Source organism: Vitis vinifera, chromosome 4 (assembly GCF_030704535.1).
Source record: "Vitis vinifera cultivar Pinot Noir 40024 chromosome 4, ASM3070453v1".
In the NCBI taxonomy this organism is placed as follows: domain Eukaryota; kingdom Viridiplantae; phylum Streptophyta; class Magnoliopsida; order Vitales; family Vitaceae; genus Vitis; species Vitis vinifera.
In genome coordinates this window covers 25741830-25758154 of record NC_081808.1, presented here as the reverse complement: position 1 = coordinate 25758154, position 16325 = coordinate 25741830, and the positions used below count along the sequence as shown (strand labels likewise).

Here is a 16325-nt window from a genome sequence, read left to right as displayed (position 1 = left end):
CATTGCGCCCATGGCTGATCCCTCTTGGTGCACAGGGCATTACGCCCCTGTGCTATGCGTAGGCATCTTGGTGCGAGTCAGCTATCTCTTGGAGCTATCAGACTATAGCATTGCGCCCATGGTTTCATCAACTGGCTCACCGCACAATGCTTAAACGCCCTCGTGCCTGCGCGGGGAGGGGATAGGTCGCACCATGCCTCATGTCGTTGCGGCCATGAGGTGCACACCACACATGTCGTGGAACCCATGTGTGTGTGCTCAAGTCGCATCATGTGTCTTAGGCACGCCCAAGGTCGTGCCATGGTGCCCCCTTGGTGCGGTCAAGGCTTCTCTTGGTGGCTCCCTCATTTGAGTCACCTACCCCCCCCCCCCCCCCCCCCCCCCCTCTTTAAAGAGCAATACGGGTCGTTTTCATTATTTCTTGAGGAGACATCAATATGTCTGAAGAGACATAATGGAATAATAAAATAATTATAAATTAAAATTCCAAGTCCCTCAGCCTTCATCTGCACCACCTAAGTCAGGTGCGCTCGCGATGCCCATCTGGTACGCACGCGGTGCATGTCTGGCTCGCCCACAGTGCGCGCGTGGTGCGCGTCTGGCCCACTCGCGGTACGCATCTGGCTCGCCCGTGGTGCCCGCGCGATGCGCGTCTAGCTCGCCCGCGACCTCCTCACATGGCTCCTAGAGTTTGAACCACCAAACCTTCAGGATTTCCCTGCTTTCATCCTAGGCTTTCATGGGTGCAAAGCCTACCCATGAGGCCTATTCCTCCATGGTTAAGTCAAGGGGCTAAGGGGTTGACAATAACCATGATGTCTGGCACCGAAACAACTATGACACTAGCCACAGGAAGAATGTTGACCAAAGAGTTATAGAGACTGAGGCCAAGGCATGGGTTGATAGCATAATCACAGAATATTCACTCTCACCAGCTCCAAACAATTGTGTAATTGTACCTGCCAAATCAAAGCAGTCGCCAATATTCAAATTAATAACAACTCTACAAATTTAACTCATCTATTATTGAGAAGAAAATCGCCCTATCTACGTTCATTGCAGGAGGAAGTGCAAATTGAAGTAGAAAAACAAACTGATACAATGGATCTAACTACACCAAGCCAAAATGCACTGCGCCTTTAACGATGACAATGCCTAACATAGGCAATGCAATATACCAAACCACGATAATCCCCACTGTTGGGCCTTGTGGAGCCTAGTTTTGTTTGATCCGGTTTGATGACTCGACCCGAATAATATTGCATGGCTTTTTAATGGGAGATTTACTAAGACCTGTTGGGCCCGTTTAGCTCATTGTAGAACCACCTTTTGTAATTAGGGTTTTTTAGTGTGATGTGGTTGTCGTGTTATATATAGAGAGAAAATATTGTAGCCGCGATGGTTTGTACTCTATATTCTTTCCTAATAATAGTTATATCCCTGCAACTCCGTGGACGTAGGCATATTGTCGAACCACGTAAATACTGTCTTGTGCGTGTGATTGTTTTTCTTTGGCGTGTGTTTTTTCTCTATTTTTTGTTTCTCACAGGTTGAGAATTCGATTTAATTTCCTACAACTGGTTTCAGAGCCTAGGGTTAGGTTGGAGTGGGAACAATGGCAGAGGAAGCAAGAAAGGCGTCTGGAATAGAAAAGTTCGATGACACAGACTTTGCGTATTGGAGGTTGCAGATTGAAGATTATCTCTATGAGAGGAAATTGCATCTACCTCTTTTGGGGATAAAACCTGAGAGTATGAAGGCTGAGGAATGGGCGCTTCTTGACAAACAGGTTCTAGGAGTTATTAGGTTAACTCTGTCTAGGTCTGTTGCACACAATGTTGTAAAGGAGAAAACCACAGCAGATCTGATGAAGGCTTTGTCCAGTGTGTATGAAAAGTCGTTCGCAAACAATAAGGTGCATCTGATTAAGAAATTGTTCAATTTGAAGATGGCAGAGAATGCATCAATAGCACAACATCTCAATGAATTTAATAAAATCACAAATCAATTGTCGTCTGTAGAAATTGATTTTGATGATGAGATTCGTGCTCTGATCGTTTTGGCTTCTTTGTCAAACAGTTGGAAGACAATGAAGATGGCAGTAAGCAATTCTACAGGAAAGGAAAAACTCAAGTACAATGATACACGAGATTTAATTCTGGCTGAGGAGATTCGCCGAAGAGATGCAGGCAAAACCTCAGGATCTGGTTCTGCCCTAAACCTTGAGATAAGAGGTAGAGGTAATGACAGAAATTCAAACCAAGGTAGATCAAAATCCAAAAATTCTAATCAGAACAGAAGCAAATCTAGATCAGGCCAACAAGTACAATGCTGGAACTGTGGGAAAATAGGTCACTTTAAAAGGCAATGCAAAAGCCCTAAGAAGAAGAATAAAGATGATTATGCTAATGTTGTAACAGAAGAGGTACATGATGTATTACTTCTTGCAGTAGACCGTCCACTTGATGATTGGGTTTTAGATTCAGGAGCTTTGTTTCATACCACTCCACATCGAGAAATCATACAGAATTATGCTGCAGGTGATTTTGGTAAGGTGTATTTGGCTAATAATTCAACCTTAGATGTTGTGGGTCTGGGAGACGTTCAAATATCGTTGTCCAATGGGTCTGTTTGGTTACTAGAGAAGGTTCGACATATTCCTGACTTGAGGAGGAATCTAATTTCTGTTGGACAACTTGATGATGAAGGACATGCAATATTATTTGTTGGTGGTACTTGGAAGGTTACAAAGGGAGCTAGGGTATTGGCTCGTGGAAAGAAGACAGGTACTTTGTATATGACCTCATGTCCAAGAGACACAATTGCAATTGCTGATGCAAGTACTTATACAAGCCTATGGCACCGTAGACTTGGTCACATGAGTGAGAAAGGGATGAAGATGTTGTTGTCAAAAGGAAAACTACCAGAATTGAAGTCCATTGATTTTGACATGTGTGAAAGTTGCATCTTAGGAAAGCAAAAAAATGTGAGCTTCTTGAAAACTGGCAGGACACCAAAGGCTGAAAAATTGGAACTAGTACACACTGATTTGTGGGGGCCTTCTCTGGTTGCATCCCTTGGAGGTTCAAGGTACTACATCATTTTTATTGATGACTCAAGCAGAAAAGTATAGGTTTATTTTCTGAAAAATAAATCTGATGTATTTGAAACTTTTAAGAAGTGGAAGGTCATGGTTAAGACAGAAACAGGTCTGAAAGTAAAATGTTTGAGGTCAGATAATGGAGGAGAGTACATAGATGGAAGGTTTAGTGAGTATTGTGTTGCACGAGGAATTAGGATGGAGAAGACCATTCCTAGGACACCATAGCAAAATGGTGTGGCTGAGCGCATGAACAGAACTCTCAATGAGCGTGCTAGAAGTATGAGGTTGCATACTGGACTACCAAAAACTTTTTGGGCTGATGTTGTTAGCACTGCAGCTTACCTGATAAACCGAGGACCATCAGTTCCCATGGAGTTCAGACTTCCTGAGAAGGTTTGGAGCGGTAAAGAGGTGAAGTTTTCACATTTAAAAGTTTTTGGTTGTGTTTCTTATGTTTATATTGATTCTGATGATCGTAGTAAACTTGATGCAAAGTCAAAAATATGTTTTTTCATTGGCTATGGTGATGAGAAATTTGGCTATAGGTTTTGGGATGAACAAAACAGGAAAATTATCAGAAGTAAAAATGTGATATTTAATGAACAGGTTATGTACAAGGACAGGTCAACTGTAGTGTCAGATGTTACAGAGATAGATCAAAAGAAATCTGAGTTTGTTAACTTAGATGAATTAACTAAAAGTACTGTCCAAAAATGGGGTGAAGAAGATAAGGAGAATGTAAATTCACAGGTAGATCTGAGTACACCTGTAGCTGAAGTTCGCAGATCTTCCAAGAACATTAGACCTCCGCAGCGTTATTCACCTGTTTTAAATTATCTCCTATTGACTGATAGTGGTGAGCCAGAGTGTTGTGATGAAGCCTTGCAAGATGAGAATTCAAGCAAGTGGGAGTTAGCCATGAAGGATGAGATGGATTCCCTGTTGGGGAATCATACATGGGAACTGACTGAATTGCCAGTAGGAAAAAAGGCATTGCACAACAAGTGGGTATATAGAATAAAGAATGAGCATGATGGTAGTAAACGTTACAATGCCAGATTAGTTGTTAAAGGGTTCCAGCAGAAGGAGGGCATTGATTACACAGAGATATTTTTTCCAGTTGTGAAGATGTCAACAATCAGACTTGTACTGGGAATGGTGGTTGTAGAAAACTTACATCTTGAGCAGTTAGATGTGAAGACAGCATTCCTTCATGGTGACTTGGAGGAAGACCTTTACATGATTCAGTCAGAAGGGTTCATTGTTCAGGGACAAGAGAATCTAGTCTGCAAATTGATAAAAAGCTTGTATGGCCTTAAACAAGCTCCTGGACAGTGGTACAAGAAGTTTGACAGTTTTATGTATAGAATTGGGTTCAAGAGATGTGAAGCTGATCACTATTGTTATTTTAATTCTTTTGACAATTCTTACATCATATTACTGTTGTATGTGGATGATATGTTTATTGCAAGGTCTGACATTGAGAAGATTAATAATCTGAAGAAACAATTGTCCAAACAGTTTGTAATGAAGGATTTGGAAGTTGCAAAGCAAATCCTTGGTATGAGAATCATTAGGGACAAGACTAATGGTACATTGAAGCTTTCACAGTCAGAGTATGTGAAGAAAGTTCTCAGCAGGTTCAACATGAATGAAGCTAAACCAGTGAGCACACCCTTGAGTAGTCATTTCAAACTAAGCAAAGAATAGTCACCGAAGACAAAAGAAGAAAGGGACCATATGAGCAAGGTGCCCTATGCCTCAGCTATTGGCAGCTTGATGTATGCTATAATGTGTACAAGGCCAGACATTGCACATGCAGTGGGAGTTGTGAGCAGATTCATGAGTAGGCCTGGAAAGCAGCATTGGGAGGCAGTCAAGTGGATTCTAAGATATCTGAAGGGTTTATTAAATACATAACTTTGCTTCACAGGTGCAAGTTTGAAACTGTAAGGTTATGTAGATGTTGATTTTGCTGGTGTTATTGATAGTAGAAAGAGTACTATTGGGTTTGTTTTTACTCTAGGTCGTACAGCTATATCATGGGCTTCAAATTTATAAAAGATTGTTACTTTGTCTACTACAGAAGTTGAGAGTATGTTGCAGCAACTGAAGCTGGAAAGGAGATGATTTGGCTACATGGTTTCTTAGATGAATTGGGTAAGAAGCAGGAGATGCGCATTCTACACAGTGACAGTCAGAGTGCAATTTTTCTTGCCAAAAATTCGGCTTTTCATTCAAAGTCGAAGCATATACAAAAAAAATATCACTTTATCTGTTACCTTGTTGAAAATAAACTGGTAATACTTGAGAAGATTTGTGGATCTAAGAACCCGGCAGACATGTTGACTAAGGGTGTCACTATTGAGAAGTTAAAGTTGTGCGCAGCTTCAATTGGTCTTCTAGCTTGAGGACAGTAGGATGAGTTACAGGGATAAGGGATTGTTTCTTGGAGGATAGCGGTTTGATGTTGGTGATTGAACTAGTCTCCAAGTGGGGGATTTGTTGGGCTTTGTGGAGCCTAGTTTTGTTTGATCCGGTTTGACGACCCGACCCGACCCGAATAATATTGCATGGCTTTTTAATAGGAGATTTACTAAGACCTGTTGGGCCCGTTTAGCCCATTGTAGAACCATCTTTTGTAATTAGGGTTTTTTAGTGTGGTGTGGTTGTCGTGTTATATATAAAGAGAAAATATTGTAGCTGCGGTGGTTTGTACTCTGTATTATTTCTTGATAATAGTTATATCCCTGCAACTCCGTGGATATAGGCATATTGCCGAACCACTTAAATACTGTCTTGTGCGTGTGATTGTTTTTCTTTGGCGTGTGTTTTTTCTCTATTTTTTGTTTCTCACAGGTTGGGAATTCGGTTTAATTCCCTACACCCACAATAAGTGGCAATTGCATCCCTCACCCTTTCAGACCTGACAATGATTGTCATTTATAATGAAGTGTTTCTAGTTTTACTAATATATACCAGATCAAGGTCAACCCTAGGCAATAATGATAAAAACCAAATTGATGAGATCAATTATACCTTTAAGAAGATTTGCTCCAAGTACCAAGATAATAGTTGGGATGGCAGCATTCCTGATGTAGGACAACCCTAGGATGGTTGCCTACACTCAAGGGTAGGTGGGCTAGAGTTTTACTTTTAGGGTGTAAGGAGAGGAACAAAGAATAAATTTGATGGTAGAGAAAATTATAAGATAAGAAATAAAAAGAAAGAAGAAACAATGAAGAAAAGATGGAAAACCTTAGAGTCTCACTAAGGCCTTCTAAGAGTCTCACCTAGAAGAAAATCAATGAAGTCTCACCATTAATGGTTGCAACCTTGCAATGAAAGAAAGTATAATATTATTCATCAAATTCATCCCTTTGATTAACATTGATTAGCCTATTTATAGGCTTCTCTAAGAAATCCAAAGTTTACTAGGACTCTAATAACCTATTATGATTCTAATTCTAATTATAACATCCAAAGTCTACTAGGACTCTAATAACCTATCATGACTCAAATTCTAATTATATTATAACTCAACTAGCTAATCCTAATTAGACTCCAACAAGTATCAATCCGTATTCAATTCTAATTAATATTAATTCTACTTAAAGTTTACTTAGGTCTTCCCTTTCTTCCTTGAATAAACTTTAAAAGGCTTTCCCCCATCAATTCTCCTCGGCTTGAAAGAACTCGGCTCCGACGAGTTAGATGCTTGATACAATTCATAGAGATCGGGGTTAATCTTCTGAAAATCTGTTGTCGTAATCCATGTATTCTCAGGTGTGGTTTGCCTCGCCATTTCACCAAAAAATTTCGGTATCCACCTTGTCGAGTAGACACAAGTTGATCATCAAGAACATACTCGATCTCAGGACGTGGGCTAAGAGTAGGTGGTAATTGAATATCCAACTCTTCACTTACATCGTTGTGATGGCCATGGTAGATATACAAATCTTTCACATTAAATATTGGACTAAAAGGCAAGTTTGAAGGGAGCTCTAACAAATAAGCATTCTCACCCAACCGCTTTAGTACCCGAAATGGACCCGCTTTCTTAGCTTGAAGCTTTTGATATGTGCTCGGATGAAATCTTTCTGGTCGTAAACGAACCATCACTAGACCACCTTCTTGAAACTGAATATATCTTCGATATGCATCTGTTGCCTCTTTATAGTTCTCATTGCTGATTTTGATTTTTTCTCGTACCTTTTCATGTATATCTCGTATATGACGTGCAAATGCATCACCATCTTGGCTGGTGCGGACAGAAGTAGGTAATGGTATAAGATCAATAGGTTGCTTAGGTTTCAGCCCATATGCCACTTCAAAAGGTAAGTATCCAGTAGTACGATTAGTGGAGCTATTGAAAGCAAATTCGACTTGTGGTAAGACATTATCCCAATTTCTCAACTGATCTCTCACAATGCATCTCAAAAGATTACCAAGACTGCGATTGACAACTTCTGTTTGTCCATCAGTTTGAGGATGAAAAGAACTTGAAAATTTTAATTGAGTACCTAGCTTGGCCCACAAGGTTTTCCAAAAATAGCTCATAAACTTGACATCGCGATCAAAAACAATGGATTGTGGTAATCCATGCAATTGAACTACTTCTTTAAAGAATAAGACAGTAACATAAGAAGCATTTGAAGTCTCTTACATGGGATAAAATATGTCATTTTGGAAAATCTATCAACCACAACAAATATAGAATCAAAGCCCCGTTGTGTCCTTGGTAATCCAAGTACAAAATCCATGCTCAAGTCTTCCCAAGGTTTGAAAGAAACTGGTAATGGCGTATATATCCCTGTATTTTGCTTTGAACCTTTTCCTACTTGACATGCTCGACATTGTTTGATAACCTTCCAAACATCCTTCTTTAAACTAGGCCAAAAGAAGCGATCTTCCACCAAAGCAATGGTCTTATCTCGTCTAAAATGTCCACCCATTCCACCTCCATGAAGTTCCCATATGACATGATCACGTAGAGAAGTCCTTGGTAAGCATAAATGATTTTTATAAAACAAGTACCCTTCTAAAATCTGGAAATCAATACATGTTGCTTTTGAACCACTCAAAAGAGAGGAATAAACATCTCCAAAATCAGCATCATTGTCATAGCAATGCTTTAATTCTTCAAATCCAATTGTAGTGGTTGACATGTTTACTAAGAGAAAGGTCTTCTTACTAAGGGCATCAACTACTTTATTTTCAATTCATGCACAATGCTTTAAATTAAAGGTAAACAGTTGAAGAAAACTACTCCATTTTGCTTGTCGAGAGTTAAGCTTCTTTTGAGAATTAAGATATCGCAAGACTTCATGATCTGAATACAAAACAAATTCCTTGTAACTGAGATAATGTTGTCAATGCCTAATTCCTTGCACCACCGCATAGAATTCAAGATCATATGTGGAGTATTTTTTTCTTTGCCTCATTGAGCTTCTCACTAAAGAAAGCCACAGGATGTCCCTCTTGGCTAAGAACTGCTCCAATTCCCACATGGGAAGCATCACAGGCCACCTCAAATACTTTCTCAAAGTCTGGTAGACGTAGGATAAGAGGGTTCACCATCTTGGATTTGATTTCTTCAAATGCCTTGTTGGCCACCTTGGTCCAAATAAATAAACCAGGTTTCATGCATTCAGTAATTGGGGTCATAATAGAGCTGAAATTTCGAATAAATCGTCACTAGAATGTAGCCATTCCATGGAAGCTTCGCACCTCATGGATATTTGTTGGTACTGGCCAATCAACAATAGCTTTGATCTTCTCCGGATCTGTTTCAACACCCTTAGAAGACACAACAAAGCCAAGAAATACAACACTAGGGCTCATGAAAGTACATTTTTTCAAATTAATGTAAAACTTTTCAGTCTTAAGAGTGCGCATTACTTGCTTCAAGTGTTCCTTATGATCTTCACAAAATCGACTATAGATAAGAATATCATCAAAATAGACAACAAAAAACCGTCCAATAAAAGGTTTTAATACCTGCGTCATAATCCGCATGAAGGTACTTGGAGCATTGGTTAGTCCAAACGGCATGACTAACCACTCATACAATCCATCCTTAGTTTTGAAAGATGTCTTCCATTCATCCCCTAGTCTCATACGTATTTGATGATATCCACTTCTTAGATCAATCTTTGAGAAGATTACTGATCCAACCATCATATCTAGCATGTCATCAAGTCTTGGAATTGGAAATTGATACTTGGTTGTGATTTTGTTGATTGCACGACTATCCACACACATCCGCCATGATCCATCCTTCTTTGGTGTTAGTAGGGTAGGAACTCCACAAGGACTTAGGCTTTCACGAATAAAGCATTTAGTAAGTAATTCATCAACTTGCCTTTTCAATTCAGCATGCTCTGTTGGATTCATTCTGTAGGCTGGTAAATTTGGTAATGATGCACCGGGAATCAAATCAATGGCATGTTGTACATCACGCATAGGAGGGAGTTGATTAGGTAACTCTACAGGTCACAAGTCAGAAAAGTCATCAAGGATTTTACGTACGTTTGCTGGATATTCCTTATCTTGTTCTTTAAATTCTTCCACTTTCCGAGCCATTAAAGCAAAAATAACTTTAGTTTCCTTGCTCTCATTTTCAAATTGACACATAGTAAGTACCTTTTTTGGTTGTGCATTCTCATTTGACTTCTTAATTGGAGGGACTTCTTTCATTGGACGAAGGATCTTCTTACGTCCGTTGTGTATGAGAGCATATGTATTTTCATAGCCGTCATGTTGAACTCTTCTATCAAAGAGCCAAGGTCTTCCAAGTAAAATATGACTTACTTTAATGGGTAAGACCTCACACCATACAAACTCTTCAAAGTCCTTACCAAAAAGGAATGTTATTAAACAACGAAAACTTACCGGGATAGAGGTGTCATTAACCCATGCTACTCTGAATGGATTTGGATGTCTCTCTGTCTTAAGGTTTAGCTTCTCAACAAGTTCTTATGAAGCTATGTTCAAACTGCTACCTCCATCAATGATCATGGTGCATAATCTCCCTTGGCAAGAAATACGTGTTTGGAAAATGCTAGTACATCGCCAATCTTTTTCTCCTTTTACTTTTGGAACGGTTAATAAAGGTCGTACTACAAGACTATGTCCTTCTGTCATACCATCATAGTAGTCACATTCTTCACTAACTTCATCTTCATTGTAGGTCTCTTCTTCCTTTGGGTAACTTTCCAATTCAGATTCTGGTTCTTCAACACGAAAGTGTAAACCTTTGGTTGGGCATACAACAGCATAATGACCATGCCCACCACACTTAAAGCATAAAGGAGTCACGTCTACTTTTCTATCTCCATTACTCATTGAATTTGTACCCTTATTACCATTCTTATGAGCCACATTCGAAGCTTGTTGAGTGTTGCCCCCACCATTCACATGATTAGAAGTTCTAAAGTTTGATGTGCTTAAAGGTTTGCTTGTTGTCCTGTTGGAGAAAGTGCTCCCAATTTGTGAACTTGGACGCTTGGAAACCCGAAATTTGAGGTCTTCTTCTATTTTGAGGGCTAGTTGATAAACGTCATCTACGGTATAAGTGTGTGCAACTATCATCTCAAGTTGAATCTCCATTCGAAGTCCAGCTTTGTAGCGGGCTACAAGTTAAGCATCACTTTCCCGCACTTGATTTCGAATGCTCAATTCATGGAATTCTTCTGTATATTCTTCAACGGACTTGGTACCTTGTTTAAGGGAAAACAATTTTGTATACATAAGTTGTTCATAATCAGTTGGGAGAAAGTGTTCCTTCATCTTCAACTTCATCTCGTCTCATGTGTCAATAGGCGGTTGGCCAGTTTTATGAACTTGATTCTCAATATTATGCCACCATAGACGTGCTGCTCATTTCAACTTTGCCTTCACAAAACGAACTTTTCTATTTTCGGGCATTGCATACCAATCAAAATAATCTTCTATTGACATAATCCAATCAAGAAAAACTGTTGGATTTAGTTTTCCATAAAATTCAGCAACTTCAAGACGTACCTTTTTTGTCACATCATCATCTAGCTAAAAAAGTTTGGCCCTTCTTTGATTCTCCATCATAAAATTGTCTGGTTCTTCGTGTGATCGACTTGGCGATTGTCTAAATTGATGACTTGCGATCTCTTCTTCAATTGGTCGTTTTTCTTGACTCTTTTCCAATAACTTCATGATCTCATCAAGTTTACTATTTAGTTGTATTATAGCATCTTGATGGGATTGTTGTGTGGCTGAAATTTCCTCCAAGCGTATTGTAGCGACATCTTGATTGCTAGAAGTTTTTTTGGAACTCATGCTTGCATAAGTTGCTCCGCTCCTTAATTGCATATGCCTTCAAGCCAAGAATTTTGGCTCTGATACCAAAATTGATGTAGGACAACCCTAGGATGGTTGCCTACACTCAAGGGTAGGTGGGCTAGGGTTTTACTTTTAGGGTGTAAGGAGAGGAACAAAGAATAAATTTGATGGTAGAGAAAATTATAAGATAAGAAATAGAGAGAAAGAAGAAATAATGAAGAAAAGATGGAAAACCTTAGAGTCTCACTAAGGCCTTCTAGGAGTCTTACCTAAAAGAAAATCAATAGAGTCTCACCATTGAGGGTTGTAACCTTGTAGTGAAAGAAAGTATAATATTATGCATCAAATTCATCCATTTGATTTACATTGATTAGCCTATTTATAGGATTCTCTAAGAAATCCAAAGTCTACTAGGACTCTAATAACCTATTATGATTTTAATTCTAATTATAACATTCAAAGTCTACTAGGACTCTAATAACCTATCATGACTCAAATTCTAATTATATTATAACTCAACTAGCTAATCCTAATTAGACTCCAACAAATACCAATCCGTATTCAATTCTAATTAATATTAATCCTACTTAAAGTTTACTTAGGTCTTCCTTTTCTTCCTTGAATAAACTTTAAAAGGCTTTCCCCCATCAATTCCTATAACTAGGTATAAAATAGTTAATAAGGAGATACTTTGTTTGGCTCAAAATCTACGTAGATCTAATGACCTATGAAGTCAAAACATTTGTCTGCTTTCATTTAAAATGGGGCTACTTGGGGATCTATAAAGTTTGTACTCCGGAGTGTTGTCTTTTTCAGGTTTAGAGCATAATGGACCAATAACATTTAGTATAAGAACTATGCTTGGAAGCATCTTCAGAGAAGAATTTCTCATGGCCTCAAAATAAATCTCATAACCTCTGTCAAGAGTATAAGAACTGTTTAATTGTAAAATGTAGTAAACTTTAAATGGATACTTTTCTCGAGCTCTCAAATTGGCACCATATGGATTTCTCCAAAAAGCACGTACACTCTATTTTCCTAACGTATACAAACCAAGAAATACCTCCTAAAAATTTGGAAAAACTACAAAAAGAAAAAGAAAAGAGAATTGATGGTATATGATTGTCATGAGTGCCAAAATAGAAGTATTCTTCACTTATATTGCATATGATTTCTAGTTAATCTTAAGTTAGGAGGTGGAAAATGAAACACAAAATCAATGATTGAACAGTCTGAGGTAGGATATGCACCCCAGCAAAGATGCAGAATCTTGAACCACACAAAGTGGAGCACTATCACCAATCATTGCTTTTCAAAGCTGAGGGACGATACCAATAACCAAACCAACAAACTATAAAGGAAAGCAGCAAGTATTTTCGTGTAGGAAGTGTACAACATTTGTTTTTTGATAAGTAACTTTCAGCTCGTCATCAAACTTTAATCAATTTATCGATTTAACATAAATATATCAGCACCCCCATGTTATAGATATTCATCTTTCCGATAGGACTTATCTAATTGAAAGATGATACAGAGAAATCTGATTAGGGAAGAGAAATGCAAATAATTAAAGAAAAGTTTTCATTCTTGAATTTTTTTAGCATCTTTAATCTTCCAAGCAAGAACCAAACAGAGGGCAGATTGGTGTGTTGCATCGCTACAAAGTGTAGCCCATATATATAAGATCGGTAAGCTATAGAAAGAGGTAGATGGTACAGAATATCTAAGCACTATTAGCATACCGCTCCAGCGGTTGAAGGTGCAAACAGCATCCTCATATCAATCTTTAACCCATTCATTTTTAGGCATTGCTTAATCTTGTCTAAAATTGAAACCTGTCAAGAAAAATATGAAAAGAAGGCGAGATCATTAACTCCAAACATAATCCAGTTCATGGGAATATGGTATTAAGACATAGAACAACATTTCCCTCAGGTATCATGCAAGGGAGCTCAGGTTGATATGAGGAAGCTTCAGTGAATAAACGTCCATTTGAAGGAAGTAAAGGTCCTTGGGAACATTTTGAAATACCATAGGGATTTTCTCCAGAAGACATCCTGCTGATTGTGGAATCACTCATATTCGCTTCCACATTGGTCTTAATTGAGTAGATCCACATAATATTGTATACATAAGACCATAAATAAATGGCTCCAATCTGAAATATGAAATGGGAAATGAGAAATGAGAAATGAGAAATGATAAAAATCAAAGTGAATGTAAAATCCATTATTGCACAGTAGGACATTCTAAAATAAGATCCATTAGACAGATATATTCTACCATTCGGCTATCTCAGAAATTCTATTCTCAGAAACAAATGTCATTTTTTTATAGGTTGCTGAGAATTAAAGATCATACCGCCATGGACGGTGAAGCATAAGTCAATCCATGTCTGCAACAGATATCAACTGCTCCAAACGGACTGCCTTTCTCTCTACAGACTGCTGGAATTATAATGAGAATCAGATTGCCCAAATTTCCTGTTAAAATCAACCCCAGATAATATAATTTGGAACTCTGGTCTAGCTACAAATGAATTATGAGATCATCACTAACACAAGGACATCAAAATGTTGCCCTGAACTTCTTTGAAATCTAAAACTACAAGCTGCACAACATGTTATTTGATTATACGGTGAACCATAATGCGTCATAACTATCTGTACCTCTGCTTTTCCTTTCTTGAGGAGTTCCTGGTGTTTTACCATAAGCTTGATCCTTATGGTACATGTCATTCAAACTTATAACCATCAAGAACATTTAAAGATTTGCAAACATACCTACCTGCAGCACAGCAGCCCAATACGAGGCCTCGCAGCTCTTGAGGGGCTCTAGTAGTTTTTCTAAGCATCCAGCCAAGTGCTGAGCCAATGATAAAAGTGGTCAGAATATTGAGTGGCATGAATCACCTGCACATATTTATATAAATATGCAAAAGCTACTTTAGAAACAGATTAGAAAAACGAAAAGAAAAGGAAACATCAAATTGGAAAGGTTGAGCCACAGAGTAAATGAGAAGAAAGAAACTCACAACATAACCATGCTTTTAAATGTCATAGATTCAGCAAGGCTGCTAGCAACAAGTGATGGATTGAAAACAAAAAACACAACCTGTTCAAATCTGACAGAGGTCAGGGTGGTTTTCACCTTTTAAGTAATCAAAAGAAATGTCAGGTGTATGATTGGAAATAAGGTACTTGAGATCCCAACTACATGTGTCATGAGTCTATGAATGACTTTTTTGTATTAGAATTAGTCCAATGCAGTTGGCTGAAGGAATATTTATAGTCTGCAAATGGGGTGTTCTTGTGGGCAAGGGTACTTTGTTTACATTCCACAGGTAATTATGATGAAAATGAAAGGAAACACAAATGGATAGTCGAAGACTTGAGCTCGATTCCAACCTTCAAAATGAGTATCATCCTTTCATTTGACTAATTAAGCAGAGTTCACAAAACCGAATTAGTTAAATCTTTTGGTTGGGTAGGCCTCCACTCACCAATAATAATGCGAAAGCAATACATATATGATTGAAAGAAATAGTTTAAATTGCAGAACAAGCTTACACTATTTAAATGCTTCCTTGCATCCTCCCCCAATATACCTATTCGATCAATGGCGAGAAGTGAACCAACAGCAGTAAGCAAGAGAACTTTTAAGACTGGTACCAAGGCAGCAACAAAGAGATCCAGAAGCCCCATTATCAAAGTTGTTACTCTCTCAAAATTATTTCATACTACACCTACGCAGAAAGAAAAAAAAAAGACAATAAAAAGAAACTCATTATTGGCCAAATACTAATCTGTTTTATTTACTAAAAGATGACCCAACACCATGGATATGAGTAGTGGAAAAAGAACACAGATTAAAAAGAGGGCTTTGTTGAGATATTAGGAATGTTTTCCTTATATCATTATTTCCTTATATCATTTAGTGTTGAGATATTAGGAATGTTTAGATATTAGGAAAGTTGAGATATTAGAAATATTGAGATATTATGAATATTGAGATATTAGGAATATTGAGATATTAGGAAAGTTGAGATATTAAGATATTAGTTGTTATTTCCTTATATCATTCTTTCCTTGTATCATTCTTTCCCATTCTTAGAATGACGATTACCCTCTATATATACTCTGTACATGAACGAATGAGAAAAATTATTAATGAAAAAACTATCATTTATCAATTTGAAGATGGTATCAGAGCCATGGAATTGAAATCCTGGATATTTTGTCGCTATGGTAGTCCGACAGCGATCAACCATCCTAAGACAAGCCTTGATATTGATAAGTCAACCTTCAAATGCACTCACTGCAATAAGACTGATCCCACCAGTCTCGATATCCCACAATTTCAAAGTTATAACTCTTGGTATGACTAGGAAAACAATGAGGAACCGGGGGTTTGAACCATGGACCTTAGAATCATGTTTAGGCTATCACCACTTTGTTATTAATGATAATAATCGTGATCAACGGAATAAGGATTCCAAGAAAACCTCGACTACAACTGTTGCCGAAATAAAAACAAAGGCTAATGTTGCTGAGAAAGCCTCTGCATTGGTAGCCGCTACAGATCATGGTGGTAAGTTTTTAAATACTTTTACACTTGTTATTAATAGTGCATGGATAATTGATTCTGGTGCTACAAATCATATGACTGTTGATTCTAGACAAGTTTCACCCCTTAGACCTTCCGCACAAAAAATTATTTCCACAGCCAATGGTAACACAACCCCAGTCATTGGGGAAGGATCCTTAACTCTTACTGATACTTTGAATTTGGATTCTGTTTTAGTTGTTCCATCTCTAGATTACAATCTTTTGTCAGTTTCTCAAATTACTGTAGCCTTGTATTGTCATTTTGTGACCTGAATTTTGTGTGATTAAGGACATCC

The 16325-nt window shown here is 38.0% G+C and overlaps 1 pseudogene; it reads right to left on the bottom strand.

Moving 5' to 3' along the window:
• Positions 1–834: 834 nt before the first annotated feature.
• On the bottom strand, positions 835–15129 carry LOC100265447 (protein PIN-LIKES 3-like; annotated as a pseudogene).
• Positions 15130–16325: the final 1196 nt, after the last annotated feature.